At 37.7% G+C, this 13528-nt stretch overlaps 1 protein-coding gene and 1 pseudogene across 5 annotated transcripts in view; one reads left to right on the top strand and one right to left on the bottom strand.

The window, feature by feature from the left end:
• LOC102841653 overlaps positions 1-1459 on the bottom strand; it is an 8018-nt pseudogene extending 6559 nt beyond the window's left edge. The window contains exons 1-2 of the transcript XR_438774.1: positions 495-1459; positions 29-130 (exon numbers count right to left, since the gene is read on the bottom strand). The product of XR_438774.1 is annotated as a solute carrier family 2, facilitated glucose transporter member 3-like (transcript). The remainder of the gene's footprint in view (positions 1-28; positions 131-494) is intronic.
• Positions 1-13528, top strand: part of MAP3K7 (mitogen-activated protein kinase kinase kinase 7) — a 124916-nt gene that overhangs the window by 94785 nt on the left and 16603 nt on the right. The gene's annotated exons all lie outside the window — the stretch shown is intronic.

Genomic DNA, 13528 nt, shown 5'->3' with positions numbered 1-13528 from the left:
TCCTTTCCTTTACACAAAGGACACTCACCTTTAGTAACAAAGAAACAGTCATGAGGAGGGAACAAGCAGACATGCCTCCAAGGCCAAGCATATGTAGAGTTCTCCTTCCTGCCTTTTCCACCAGAAATAGCTAAAAGAAGAAGAATAGCATGAAACTTCTGATTCCCCTTTCATGAAGATACCTAAGAAAATACTTGCTATAGTTACATCTCCCTTTTTCTAGTTTCAAGTTCAAAACATCCTGCATAAAGAATCCCTTCTATGCCTCTCTTTCCCATCCATCCATATTTGCTTGTAGACTGAAGGCTGGTTACACTCATCATTCAGTGAAATTCTTTTTCTCAAAGAGGATTTAAACAGGAACAACAAAAAGATTTAATTAAATAACAGTAGGGAGGTCAAAGGACATGGCAATCCATCTTCGAATATCTATAGCAAGCACTCCTCTTTGGATTTAATAATCGTCTTCCAAATTATTAAACTATCTAACTTACCGAAACCACAGTGAAGATAGTATTAACCACACCAGCACCAATGGTGGCATAGATTGGCTCTCCAACACCTGCATCTTTGAAGATTCCTGTAGAGTAATAGAATACAGCGTTGATTCCAGAAAGCTGCTGAGAGAGCTGGAGCATGATAGAAATCATGATGGGCTGGTGGTAGTTCGGTGCTCTGAAGAGCTCAAGCACCGTGACTTGCTTTTCCTGGGCCATCTGAGCACTCTCATCTTTCATCTCCTGGATGTCCTGGCTCACATCCTGGGTACCCCACAACTGCTGGAGGATTTGCTTGGCATTTTCCTCTTCCTGTCTGTTAATGAGCAAGAATCTAGGGCTTTCAGGGCAAAATGGAAGGGCTGCACTTTGCAGGACAGCTGGAATGATGGTGAACCCCAATAGCACAGGCCACAGCTCTTCAGATCCCAAGATGACTTCCAGACCAAAGATCTGGGCTACCAGAATCCCAATGACGATGCCCAGCTGGTTTAGAGTGCCAAAGGCACCCCGTAGGGCAGTAGGAGATACCTCTCCAATGTACATGGGCACAAAACCTGTGCAGAGTCTGCAGAAGAGACCAATAACCAAGCGGCCCAAGATCAGCATTTCAACTGACTGAGCTATTTTACAGAACCCCATAAGGCAGCCACCTGCGATAGCCAGTATGTTGACAATAAGCATGAATTGCGCCTGCCAAAGCGATTGACAAAGAGTCCAACGGAGAAGGAGCCAATCATACCACCAACAGGGAAGATAGCCACAGACAAGGACCAGAGGGAAGTGAGCAACAATTCTGTGGGAGGGTTTATTAACTTCTCTTCCAAAGTGTAATTGAGAAAGTCCCTTATGATCAACTCAGGAGCATTAATGACACCGGTGTTGTAGCCAAACTGGAAAGAGCCGATCTTAGCAATGCTGATGGCAAAGACCAGAGAGGTGGTGACCTTCTCTGTCCCCATGACCCTAATTTAGTTATTTCAGAATCCTCAATAAAGACCTGCGATGGGATTACAGAAACACCTCTTCCAGTCAACAAAACCTTCAAAATGTCCTTTTCAGCAGCAAGTTTTCTTCAGGTCCTCAGTTAGACGCACTCAATCCTTGCCAGTAAAACATCTCAGATCTTTGCACATTTCGTTGTAATACTTGACTTTGTCTTCTCCAGCTCACCTTTGAAATTTTCTGTTCAGGTGTTTTACCTCCTCATTTCTTCGATTTGCTTTAGCATCTCTGTGCTGGAGTGCAAATTCTGTGTCTCTTCTGAGACATGAGTGGTGGCCAAATCCTTTAATATGTTCTTTATAAAGCTTTCTTCCTGAAATAGCCCACACTTCCTAGTAGTGAGCTGTTTCCCTTCCTGCACTAGGTAGAAACCCAACTTGTTTCTTTGACTGGAGGCCATTGACCAATAATCCTCAGTCCTCAAGAGCTTTTGTGGACAGAAAAGACTTGTTCCTTTATCAGGGAGACCTACTGTAATAACCACTGTCATTTATTACATGCCAACTGTATGTTCGGCTGGCCTTTAACATGTATTGTTTAAATCTTAGCACTAAAACTCTGACACTTTTGACTTTCCCCATTTTGCAGCTAAATAAGCTGAGGGTTAGAGAAACTTGTCCACATCTTTTACTTCTCTTGCCCCGCCATAATTGTTCTAAAAAGGTTGTTGTTCTTCATTGCTTTTGAGTCTATTCTGAGTGGTGGAAACCCCATATGTGCAGAGTAGATCTGCTCCATAGGGATTTCAAGGCTGTGACCTTTTAGAAGCAGATAGCCAAGCCTGGCTTTGAGGCATCTCTAGGTGGATTTAGACCACCAGCCTTTCAGCTAGTAGTCAAGTGTTTAAGCATTTCTACTACCCAAAGTAGAAATTGAAAGTGGACTCTCTCATCCTGTCTTACATAGAAAGCTGGATATAATGCATTCTAAAATAGTCATATATCTGTTCAATTTTAAATGTTTTTGGCATCTGATATTCTACATTTAATTTAAATTTAAATAACTGCTGTTGATGGATTTTAGAAAACTAACATACTTTGATAATAAATTTTCACAGGTGACCGCATAAATTTCCTTTTTATACTTCTGAGTTTTTCTCATTTGAATGCTCCACTAGAATTATACATTATCAGGTATGCCTGAATGCCGCTTCTGAAATCATATCAAATATGGATCTATTTATAAATTTTTTTTGCAGATACTGCTTGTTGTTGTTGTTAGTCCTTTTCCAGGGACTAGTCCCTCCTGATGATGTGTCTGAATTATGAGAGACAAAGTCTGGCCATTCTGGCTTCCAAGGAGTATTCTGGCTGTACTTCCTTCTTTCAACACAGATTTATTTGTTCTTTTGGCAGTCTATGATACTTTTAATATTCTCCTTCAAAATCATAATTCAGATGCTTCAATTATTCTGTGGTTTTCCTTATTCACTGTCCAACTCTAACATGCATATGAAGCTACTGAAAATACCATGACTTGGGTCAGGCACAACTTTGTCCTCAAACTGACATCTTTGCTCTTGAACGCTTTAAGAGATCTTGCTCAGTGCATTATGTCATCTGATCTCTTGACTGTCTATTCCATGAGTGTTGATGGTTGCCCTGAACAAAATGAAGTCTTTGATGACTTATATCTTTCCTCAGTTTATATGGATGATATTTTTTGGTTCAGTGGTGTGGAATTTTGGGGGGTTTTTTTGTTTTTGTTTTTAAAAACTGAGGTGAAACCCATACCGAAGTCTGTGGTCTTTGGTCTTTACCAGTAAGTATTTTAAGTGCTCTTGGCTTTAAGCAAGCAAGGTTGTATCATCTGCATATTGCAGGTTTTTGATGAGTCTTCCTCTAATCCTGATACCACATTTTTCTTCATAAAATCCAGTTTCTCATAGTATTTGCTCAGCATACAGGTTAAATAAGTATGGTGAAAGAATACAACCCTGGCAGACACTTTTCATAATTTTAAACCATTCAGTGGTCCCTTTTTTGATTTTAAATCATTCAGTATCCCCTTGTACTGTTCGAATAATTGCCTCTTGTTCTCTGTATAGGTTCCTCATGAGTATAATCAAGTGTCCCGGAATACTCATGCTCCTCAATGTTATCCATAGCTCATAGCTTATCATTATCCACATAATCAAAAGCCTTTGTGTAGTCAATAAAGAATAGGTAAAACAAACATCTTTTTTGGTATTCTCTACTTTCAGCCAAGATCCATCTGGAATCAGCAATGATATCCATCATTCCATGTCCTCTTCTGAATCTGTCTTGAACCTCTAGAAGTTCTCTATCAATGTATGGTTGCAGCCATTGCTTTATTACCTTTAGTAAAACTTTACTTGCATGGGATAGTAAAGATATTGTCCAATGATTTCTGCTTTCCGCTAGGTCACCTTTGTTTGGAATGGGCACCAATATAGATCTCTTCCAGTCAATTGGCCAGGTAATTGTATTCCAAATTTCTTGGCATAGATGAAAGAGTTCCTCCAGTGATGCATCAGTTTGTTGAAAGATTTCAATTTGTATTCTGTCAATTTCCAGCACCTTGTTCTTTGCCAATGCCTTCAGTGCACCTTGGACTTCTTCCTTCAGTATCATTGGCTCTTTTTTTATTATTATTATTAAATGTTTTTATTTTGGATTGAGTGAAAGTTTACAGGGCACATCATCAGCTTCACATTCAACCATTCATATAGCTTGTTTCATTACATTGATTATTATCCCCTCTATATATCATCAGTTAACAGTGTTTCTCTCTATCCTCTTTAGCTTTTTTTTTTTTTTGGGGGGGTGGGGGAGGGAACTTGCCTGTTTTGGAATTTACAGTCTTGGCTTTTAGGGAAGGTTTTTACATTTTCTGTGGATATCAAGGGTTCATGTATGAGATTACTAACAAGCATTACTGAATAATCAGAGGAGGGACAGTTTGCTATGTCTACTAGGTGGCTAAAGTCTGATCCTCAGAGCCTATGGTTTGGACGGTCAACACGCTTGGGCCCACAGGGTCTTGACCTCCTGACCGGGTCTGCACGGTCTGCATCAGATTCCCCCTTATTTATTGTTTGTTTAAGAGACGCTGCCTGTCTTAGGCGGTCAGTGCGAATTCCTCAGTCTTACCCGTCATCGAAACTCATTGCAGCATGGCAATGGCTCTGATCATTGGCTCTTGATCACATGTTACCTCTTGAAATGGTTGAGCATCAACCATTTCTTTTTGTATTTTTTTTTTTCTTTAAGTTTTTATTGTGGATTGAGTAAAAGTTTACAGGGAAGATTATCAGTTTTACATTAAATGAATCGTACAACTTGTTTCATCACAATGATTACAATCCTCTCCATGTACCATCAGTTAACAGTATTTCTCTCTATTCACTTTAGCTCTTTTTAAAAAACAAAAAATACTCAGGTAGAGTTTCCAGTAAGTGGTGTCCAGCCTGTCCAGGAAGGGCTGATGAAACGAAATATAGATGGGTCTCTTATGATGCAATGGTGAATAATTGTTATCAGGACTGATTGTGAGGGTTGGAAATCTAAGGATGGACGTTTTGTAACAAAGAGGGGAGTGATTGACTTATCAGTCTAGGAGCGGAGGACCCTGGGACCATCAATGGAGAAGAGCGAAGAGCGGAATCCTACCCAGAGAGGCAGTGAGGCCTGGGATGGAGGCAGAGAAGACAACGTCAAGAGATGGTGGGGCTGGGGGCTCGGGATCAGGAGATGGAAAGGGGCTGAGGACTGTGGTGGGGGGGGGCAGGTTTACAGGGTACACCCCTTGGTTGGGTGAGGATGCATGGACAGGATAATAACTATGCCAACGAAATGATGGGTGATGGAATGAATGTAAAGCTGATGTTCTCCCATGTAGACTATCATACAATTCATAATAAAACATAAAAAAAAAAAATACTCAGGCATATACAATAATTTACACTACCATACAGGTCTCAGGCACCATACCTATTGTTATGGAATTTATTAGGGAAGTTAACAGGTTACAAAGGATCACATTGGCTCTATCTGATAAGTACTAGACTATGAACCACAAGGTTCACGGTTCAAGCCCACCAGCTGCTCTGTGGGAGAAAGATGGGGCTTTCTGCTCCCACGGAGATTTAAAATCTCGGAAACCCTGAACAGGGTGTCGTGATGAATCAGAACAGATTCAGCTGCACTTAACAGCAACAGGTGCAATTCATGATTAGAAATGCTGATGGCCTAGTTGTTCTAGTAAGAACAGTCTCTCTCAGCTGTGCCCATGTCAGGCCTTTCTCTGCCTGGCCAATATTGTAAAGCTCTTTTAGGGTTGCTGTTGAATGCCCATAGGAAACACAGTTCCACGGTAAGTCTCAGTCTGAAGACACTCAGGTGTAGCGCAGTGATGAGCCAACATTGCTCTCCCCTCTACCCCCAAATTAAGTGCCTGGAGGCATCTCACTCTACCAACAGCCTCCTGCCCAAAGGTTCTCAGCTTTACTTGCTCTGTCTCATGCACTGGCTCTTGGTTTTGCTGCTGCTACTACTCTACCACTTCCCTGGTGTCACAGCATTCTCTCAGTGGGTTGAGGAAGTACAGTGCACAGAGATCTCTTGGTCCAAGTGATGCACCCCATTTGACTGGCTCTTCTTCTGTGATAATGATAATAAGATCCCCTTCCTGCTTCTGAGATGGCTCATTTTATACCCATGGTAGAATTTCAAGTTTTTACAATCGCAATTAGTTGTTAACATTCATAGCTAAATCTTGTCATCCTATCAAAATCTTCTTCCACCTCCTTTTACCCAGACCCCTCAGGAAAAGATTCCTTTGGTGGGAGTTACAAAGACTAAGGCTAGAAGAGACATATTAAATAATTTACTATACCACAATGAATAATGTTTTATTGCACTACGTATTTGTTCATTCACCTTCAGTCTTGACCTCCTTTAGTATAAAGTTCTGTTACAATTCTAATTATGTAATTGATTTAAATAATTCCTAGTTCATAGTTTACTTTTATACTAGAGAATTTAAAGACTATAAGAATAATTGAATTCTAAAATTTCTGTGCAAAGACCTAGTGAAATCAGATTTAGATTTAGCCCATGCCTTTGGATTAGGAAAAAAAACACCCTATTTTAGATACACCTGTCATGTATGTTGTTGTTAGTGCTGTTGAGTCAATTCCAACCATAGTGACCCTGTTTAGGGTTTCCAAGGAGCTACTGGTGAGCTTAAACCACTGACCTTGAAGCTCAAATGGCTTTGCATTCCAACACATTAATCCACAGCGCCACACCAGGACTCCACTGTCATGTATAGATTTAATTAAATTATATGCATAACTGCCACAATGGAAGGGATATGCAGGTAAATCCATATTACCAACTTCCCATTTTAAAAAATACCTTTAAAATGTTATTCAGCAAGACTATCACAGTAAATCTGCATTCAGTCTGGTTTGTGTTGGCATAATTTTAGCATTGAAGAGGATTTCTGAGGGATTTTAATAGCTTGTAAATGTCTTTCTGAATGGTAGCACTAGCCATAAATTCTTGCCTCATGAAAATATTTTCCCAGTCTTTCAGGTGAGACATAAAAAGCAAAGCTTTATTTTTGTCTATAAAATAACTCCTAATTCCTTTTTATAAATGTAGGGATTAAGTTCTGGTCAAAGTCCAATTCTGGTTCATGTCTTCTGATGGTAATTTCCCCCTGTGGTTTAAATTTGGCTTAGTATTCTTTTGCTGCCCTAGATTACTTTGTGGTGTTTCTGTACTCTCAGAACCACTTTCATAATCAGTCCTGTGGTAAGTCGAGTTTATCTATATCTCTTAAACTGAGACTTACATGGGAGTTCTTGTTGTTGAGTGCCATCGAGTCGATTCCTACCCATAGCGACCCTGTATAGGGTTTCCAAGGAGCAACTGGTAAGTTTGAACTGCCAACTTTGCAGTTCAAATGGCTTTGCAGTCTGGTGCATTATCCCACAACGCCACACCAGGACTAATACTCTCAAACTATTAAAATCCCTCCTTTAAGACATTTACAATTACTTTATTGTAGAATAAGGTAATTGTAAATGTCTTAAAGGAGGGATTTTAATAGTTTGAGAGCATGGTGCCCATCAAATGTTTACACATGATTTTTTTTAACTGCTTCTATAAAGGAAGACTTCTTCTATAGTTGGAAGGAGTAACATAAATTTAAGCCACAGAATACTTTGCTTTTTCAAACAGATCCCTCAAAAAATATTGAATGTTTCTACCTAGTCCACTTTTTTATACCTTGGATTTTTCAGATATTAAATCTGAAACAGTTATAGCTTACTTTTAAATATTGCTTCACTTTTTTACACAAATACGTTAGCATATTACATCATTTGTTGACACACACACACACCCCTTGAAACAAAAAGATTTATTTCATTAACTTACGAATTTGATGTAGCTCATGATTGCATTTCTTATAGTTTTAAAGAAAGATCAGTTTTGAAACTGGACCTGAAAATATTTGTTTTATTTCTATGTTTCATAGCTATCGGAACTCTCAACTAGAACAAGTCATTGTGCACATGATGTACTATTTAAGACTTTCTTGGAAAGTAGAGGGGAGAAAAATAAGTATGTGATAAAGAATTCTCTTAGGAAAGATTTAAGTTTAGTGAGTATTGTAATTTATATTAGGTTCAGACATGTATATTCATAGTCAGTGAGGGTTAAAAAATATATAAAATTTATTTATATATTTTATAAACCTAATTCTTAGTTGTATATTCCTGTTCAAATTCTTATAACTGATGTGTATTCTCACATGTCACAAAAACTTATAGTATTCTCCTTTTCAAATATTAATATGAGGATATTAGTATAACATTAAAAGACTCTGAGTCCTTCAGTTGTTTGAATTTCTTCTGCCAGCATTTTGAAGAAAATTGCTCTTGATTTTACTATAGAGTTTAGACAGATTGCTATACGTTTCTTAAATCAACAAGAGTTGTTACCAGCCAAAAGTTTAAAAGGACGTAGAAACAATTTCATAATGTTTGTACTTACTTTACCAAGGCTAACAGTATCATTAAAATAAAAATAGTGTGTTTCATCACTACTTCTCTTTCATGTGTATTATTCTTATTCTACATACCAAAGTGTATAAGCTTAAACATTGATCTTATAGCTGAATGGCAGCTGCCTGTGCTGTCATTTTACTCTGTAAATGTTCACTATGTGGCTATGTTACTTCTGGAGGGCAGTGGATCTATTCAGTATGCAAACCACAGGACTGCTGGTTCAAGCCCACCAGCTACTCTGCAGGAGGAAGATGAGAGTTTCTGTTCCCGTGACAATTTAAAGCCTCGGAAATCCTATGCAGGGTCACTATGAAGCAAACCCCACTAAACAGCACTTAACAATAACAGCAGTTTCCTGTATCATCAGGAAATGCAGTATAAAAGTACACATGGTCTCTGCCCTTAGGAGATTATAATACATTTGAAGAATTACAAGCTTTGAGAATAATACAAAGCATTTCAGGTTCAAGTTTAATGTAGGAATTGACTAAGAAGAAACAAATCTTTTTGATAGGGTTCCGTCAGGATGATATTTTATAAAAGAACGAGGAATATAATTGTCAGGTAGCGTAGTGGTTACAAATTGGGATGCTAACCTCAAGGTCAGCAGTTTGAAACTACCAGGTGTTTTGTGGGAGGAAGATGAGGCTTTCTGCTCCCTTAAAGATTTATAGCCTCGGAAACCCTGTACAGGGTCGCTATGAGTCAGCACCAATTCCACGGCTCTCCACCACCACCACAGCAACAATTTTATTATCTGTGAGTTCGTGAGCTTTCTCACTGTGTGATACACTTCATGTTCATTGTTTCATTTGACCCTTATACTCTGATGAGGTGAATATTGAGTCTTATGGGTTAAATGACTTACCTAATGCCTCACTTCTAACAAATTGAAGAGCAGAGACAACTCTTCAAGGCACAAGCTCTTAATGATTGTTACTTTTCATCACAGTTTACAGGTGAAGGACCAAATGTGTTGCATCACTACTTCAAAAGTTCAGAGAGGCTGTGTTAGTTATACAAGTTCACAGAGACATGAATGAAATTAGAGTTTTGGAAAGGCCATTCTGAGAGAGTGTTTTAAATTATTTATGATATAAAAAACCTTTTTTGTTTTCTGAAGTAATTTCAGTAGGCATCAAAAATGAGTTTTTCTTTTCTTCAAAATTATTATTTTATATCACAAATTATAAAACTACCAAAACTTTCAACCTCTTTAATCCAATATGGGTTTTTAAACCTTAAAACCATAGTTGTCACATTCTTAACCAACCCTGGACCCCTCTGGTGTAACAATGGTTTAGTGTTTGGCTGCTAACTGAAAGATCAAGGTTTGAATCTACCCAACTTCACCATAGGAGAAAGACTTGACCATCTAATTTCAATACAAGATTATAGCCTAGAAAAGCCTGTGGGGCACTTCTCTGTCACACAGGGTCTCTGTGCGTCATAAATTACTAAACAGTATTAAACTACATCCCCTCTCCAAACAAAGTGAGACTTGGTGACATGACCTAAAACAAACAGTACACCTTCATGAGATCTTACTTTTGCTGGTTTCTACTCAGTGCTTCTTGTTATGTGCTGTGAAGTTAGTTCCGACTCATAGCGACCCTGAACAGGGTTTCCGAGGCTGTAAATCTTTACGGAAGCAGAAAGCCTCACCTGTCTCCCACGGAACAGCTGGTAGTTTTGAACTGTTGACCCTGAGGTTAGCAGTCCGATTCATAACCACTACGCTACCAGAGCCCCTTCTACTCAATGCTACTTGCTACTTACTATATATAATGAGTCACATTTTAATTGAAATAGTCTTAAATTTTAGTATTTCTCTGTTTGCATATGGAAACTGGGCTTTGGAGTCTTTCATGAATTTATATTTTATTGTATCTTTATATAACTCTGTACTCTTTTTTTTTTTTTAAGTATCCTTTTGGTATTTAGTAATGCTTCAAGAAAAAAGATTGATTAAAATGAACATTCTTATAAAATTCATTTTAGATTTGAGACTTTTTAAAATATGAAATATACATAGATGTAAAACCTGATAATAAATAGATGTTCACATTTGTCAGAAATTTTCACACATCTATTGAGGTTTTTCTTGTTTAGTTTTATTTTGTATAATTGCACCAATAGAAATGATAAACAACCCCTGCATTCTTTAGATAAACTAAATTTAATTGATTTGTAATTGCTTTTTACATATCCAAATTGCATTTGCTAACATACTCTCTGAAGTCCTGGTGTGGCATTGTAGGATTAGCACTAGATTGCAAACCACAAGGTCGACAGTTCAAACCCAACAGGGTCCCTATGAGTTGGAACAGACATAAAATGTGAATCACTGTAGAGTTTATAGTATACAGGATTTCTGTGAGTTGGAATGACTTCACAGCACTTAGCAACAATAGATTCTTTAGGATTTGGGCATCTAGTCTTATAAGTGAAGTTGGCTACTTATTTTCTTTTCTTGTACAGCCCTTATTTATTCAGATTTTATTGCCTTTAAACTTGAGTGTTTCTTCTTTTTCCCTTTTCTAGCATAAGTAAGACAGGAAATACCAGTTTCTTGATTGCTTGATAGAACTTACTATCTGGAATTTTGTTCTCTTTTTATACTTCTTATTGTGAGCTCTGGTAGCATTGTTGTTGTTGTTTAGTGCCATTGAGTCCATTCTGACCAATAGCAACTCTGTACAGAGTTTCTGATTTGCAGCTGGTGGGATTGACCACCCACCTTCTGATTCTGGTTTGTACTCCAGCAGTGACCTATAGCATCACACCAGGACTCCTTTTTCATTCCTAACTGTTTTTTAAAGTGTCCTTTTTGCTTTCTTGGTCTGTCTTTCCAACGATTGATCAGCTTTTAAAAAATCATCTTTTGTCTTTATTAGGTTTTCAAGTATTATCTTTTAGAAGGCTTATTGTTTGGTTCTTTTCCTATGTAAGTTACACCCCTATCTTGTAAACTATTAGTATTTTGGGTTTTTATTTTCTGTATAAATATTTTAATCTTAAGTGCTTCTTTACTTTCATCCCATACATTTTAGTGTGATTCATAGTTAAAATGTATTTAGACTAGTTATTTTCTTATGTCGGTTTTATTTTCTTCTTTGATAAATGAATTTTTACTTTGAAGCATTTTAAATTTCCAGACTTGGAATTTTAAACTTCATTTTGAAATAAATATAAATCATTGCTATGTGGTTCATAGGGTTTACAGTTTTCTCATTTGCTGTATGCTTTATAGTGAGTTTTCATAAATGTGCCATAGATACTTTAAAAGAATTTGTTCTTGTTAAGTGCAGTCAAGGAATTGTTATTAGTGCTGTCCAGTCCTTTTCAACTTACAGCACAGCAACCCTGTCAAAGGATTCCAAGATGCAGCTGGTGGTTTTATAGCAGCCTTAGTAGTACAGTGCCACACCAGGAACCAATGTGAGGCATAAGGTTCATGTGTTGCTTAGATCCAGATTATTTCTTACGGAGTTCTAGCTTTAATGATGTGTTTTTGTTTCTTTAGCCTACTTTTACCTACTATTTAAAGACAAGTGTAACATACCCAGAGTCCTGCTGTGGTGCTGTAGGATATGCACTAGACTGCTGGCCACAAGACTGGTCACAAGATTGTTATGAGTCTGAAGGACAGCACTTAACAACATCAGTATTAGCATATCCCACTATGTTGATGGATGTGTCCCTTTCTTGCGTTCTGTTGTTTTTATATTAAAAATGTGTGGTAATAGGTACAGAGTCCTGGTGTGGTGTTGTAGGCTAATGTGCTAGACTGCAAGTCGGTGATTCAGGCTCACCAGCTGCTCCTTGGAAACCCTATACAGGGTTGCTATGGGTTGGTTCAGACTCAGTAGCACTGAACAACAACATTGTGTTTTTGTTTTTAGATATCTTAATTGGAGAGTGTAATCCATTTACAAAAATTGTAATTACAGATAAATTGCATCCTCTTATATTCTACTTTGAACCTTCAGTACTCATGCGCACAACTTAATAAAACTTAAAAGTTAATAACTTTGCCCTCATTATATGAACAATATAGGGTTTTGAAATCAATGTTCTTATTTACAGTGGTTCTTCAGAATTTTAGTGCTATCTAGTTATTTTGTTTGTTTTGTATCTCCATAAAGTAGTCATTGTTTTCAGTATTTAATATTGTCACTGTATGTAGATTTATCCACATTTTACCAGCATTCCTAACTGCACCATGTTGCTTCCCATGCAAACTTTTTTCTTTGTAAGGTACCCATTATAGAAACTCCTACAGTATGACTCTGGAAGTGTTCATTCTAAAATGAACAAAAACTCAGCTTTTGTTCATTTGAGAATGTTAGTTTAACCTGTTGTTGTTAAGTGCTATCAAGTCAGTTCTGACTCATAGCATGGGTAGGGTTTCCTAGGGGAGTGACCAGTGAGTTTGAGCCACCAACTTTGCAATTCAAACCAACCTTGCTCTTCTTTACTTATCTTACAGCACCACACTTGAACTCCTATTTTGACCTAGTTCTTCAAATTTTTTTTTTGCTTAACAATTCTAGATAGGCAGATTACTTTCAGCACTGGTAAGGTATCATTCTACTTTCTTCCAGCTTCCCTTTTTGCTATTGAAAATCTGATATTCTTTGTTGTTGTTACTATTTTAAAAATGCAGTTAACAACATGTCCCAAGTCAACATCTTTCACAAATGATTTGTTTATTTCAAACACCTTCTTTAGACAGCACAACAGACGACTATACACATGGACGTCACCAGATGGAACACACAGAAATCAAATTGACTACATCTGTGGAAAGAGAAGATGGAAAAACTCCATATCATCGGTGAAAACAAGGCCAGGGGCAAACTGTAGAACAGACTATCAATTACTGATATGCAAATTCAAACTGAAGCTGAAGAAAATGAAAACAAGTCCACAAGAGCCAAAATATGACCTTGAATATATCCCACCTGAATTTGGAGATCAT

Source organism: Chrysochloris asiatica, unplaced genomic scaffold, assembly GCF_000296735.1.
Source record: "Chrysochloris asiatica unplaced genomic scaffold, ChrAsi1.0 scaffold00185, whole genome shotgun sequence".
NCBI lineage: Eukaryota > Metazoa > Chordata > Mammalia > Afrosoricida > Chrysochloridae > Chrysochloris > Chrysochloris asiatica.
This window is presented reverse-complemented; position numbering and strand designations above follow the sequence as displayed.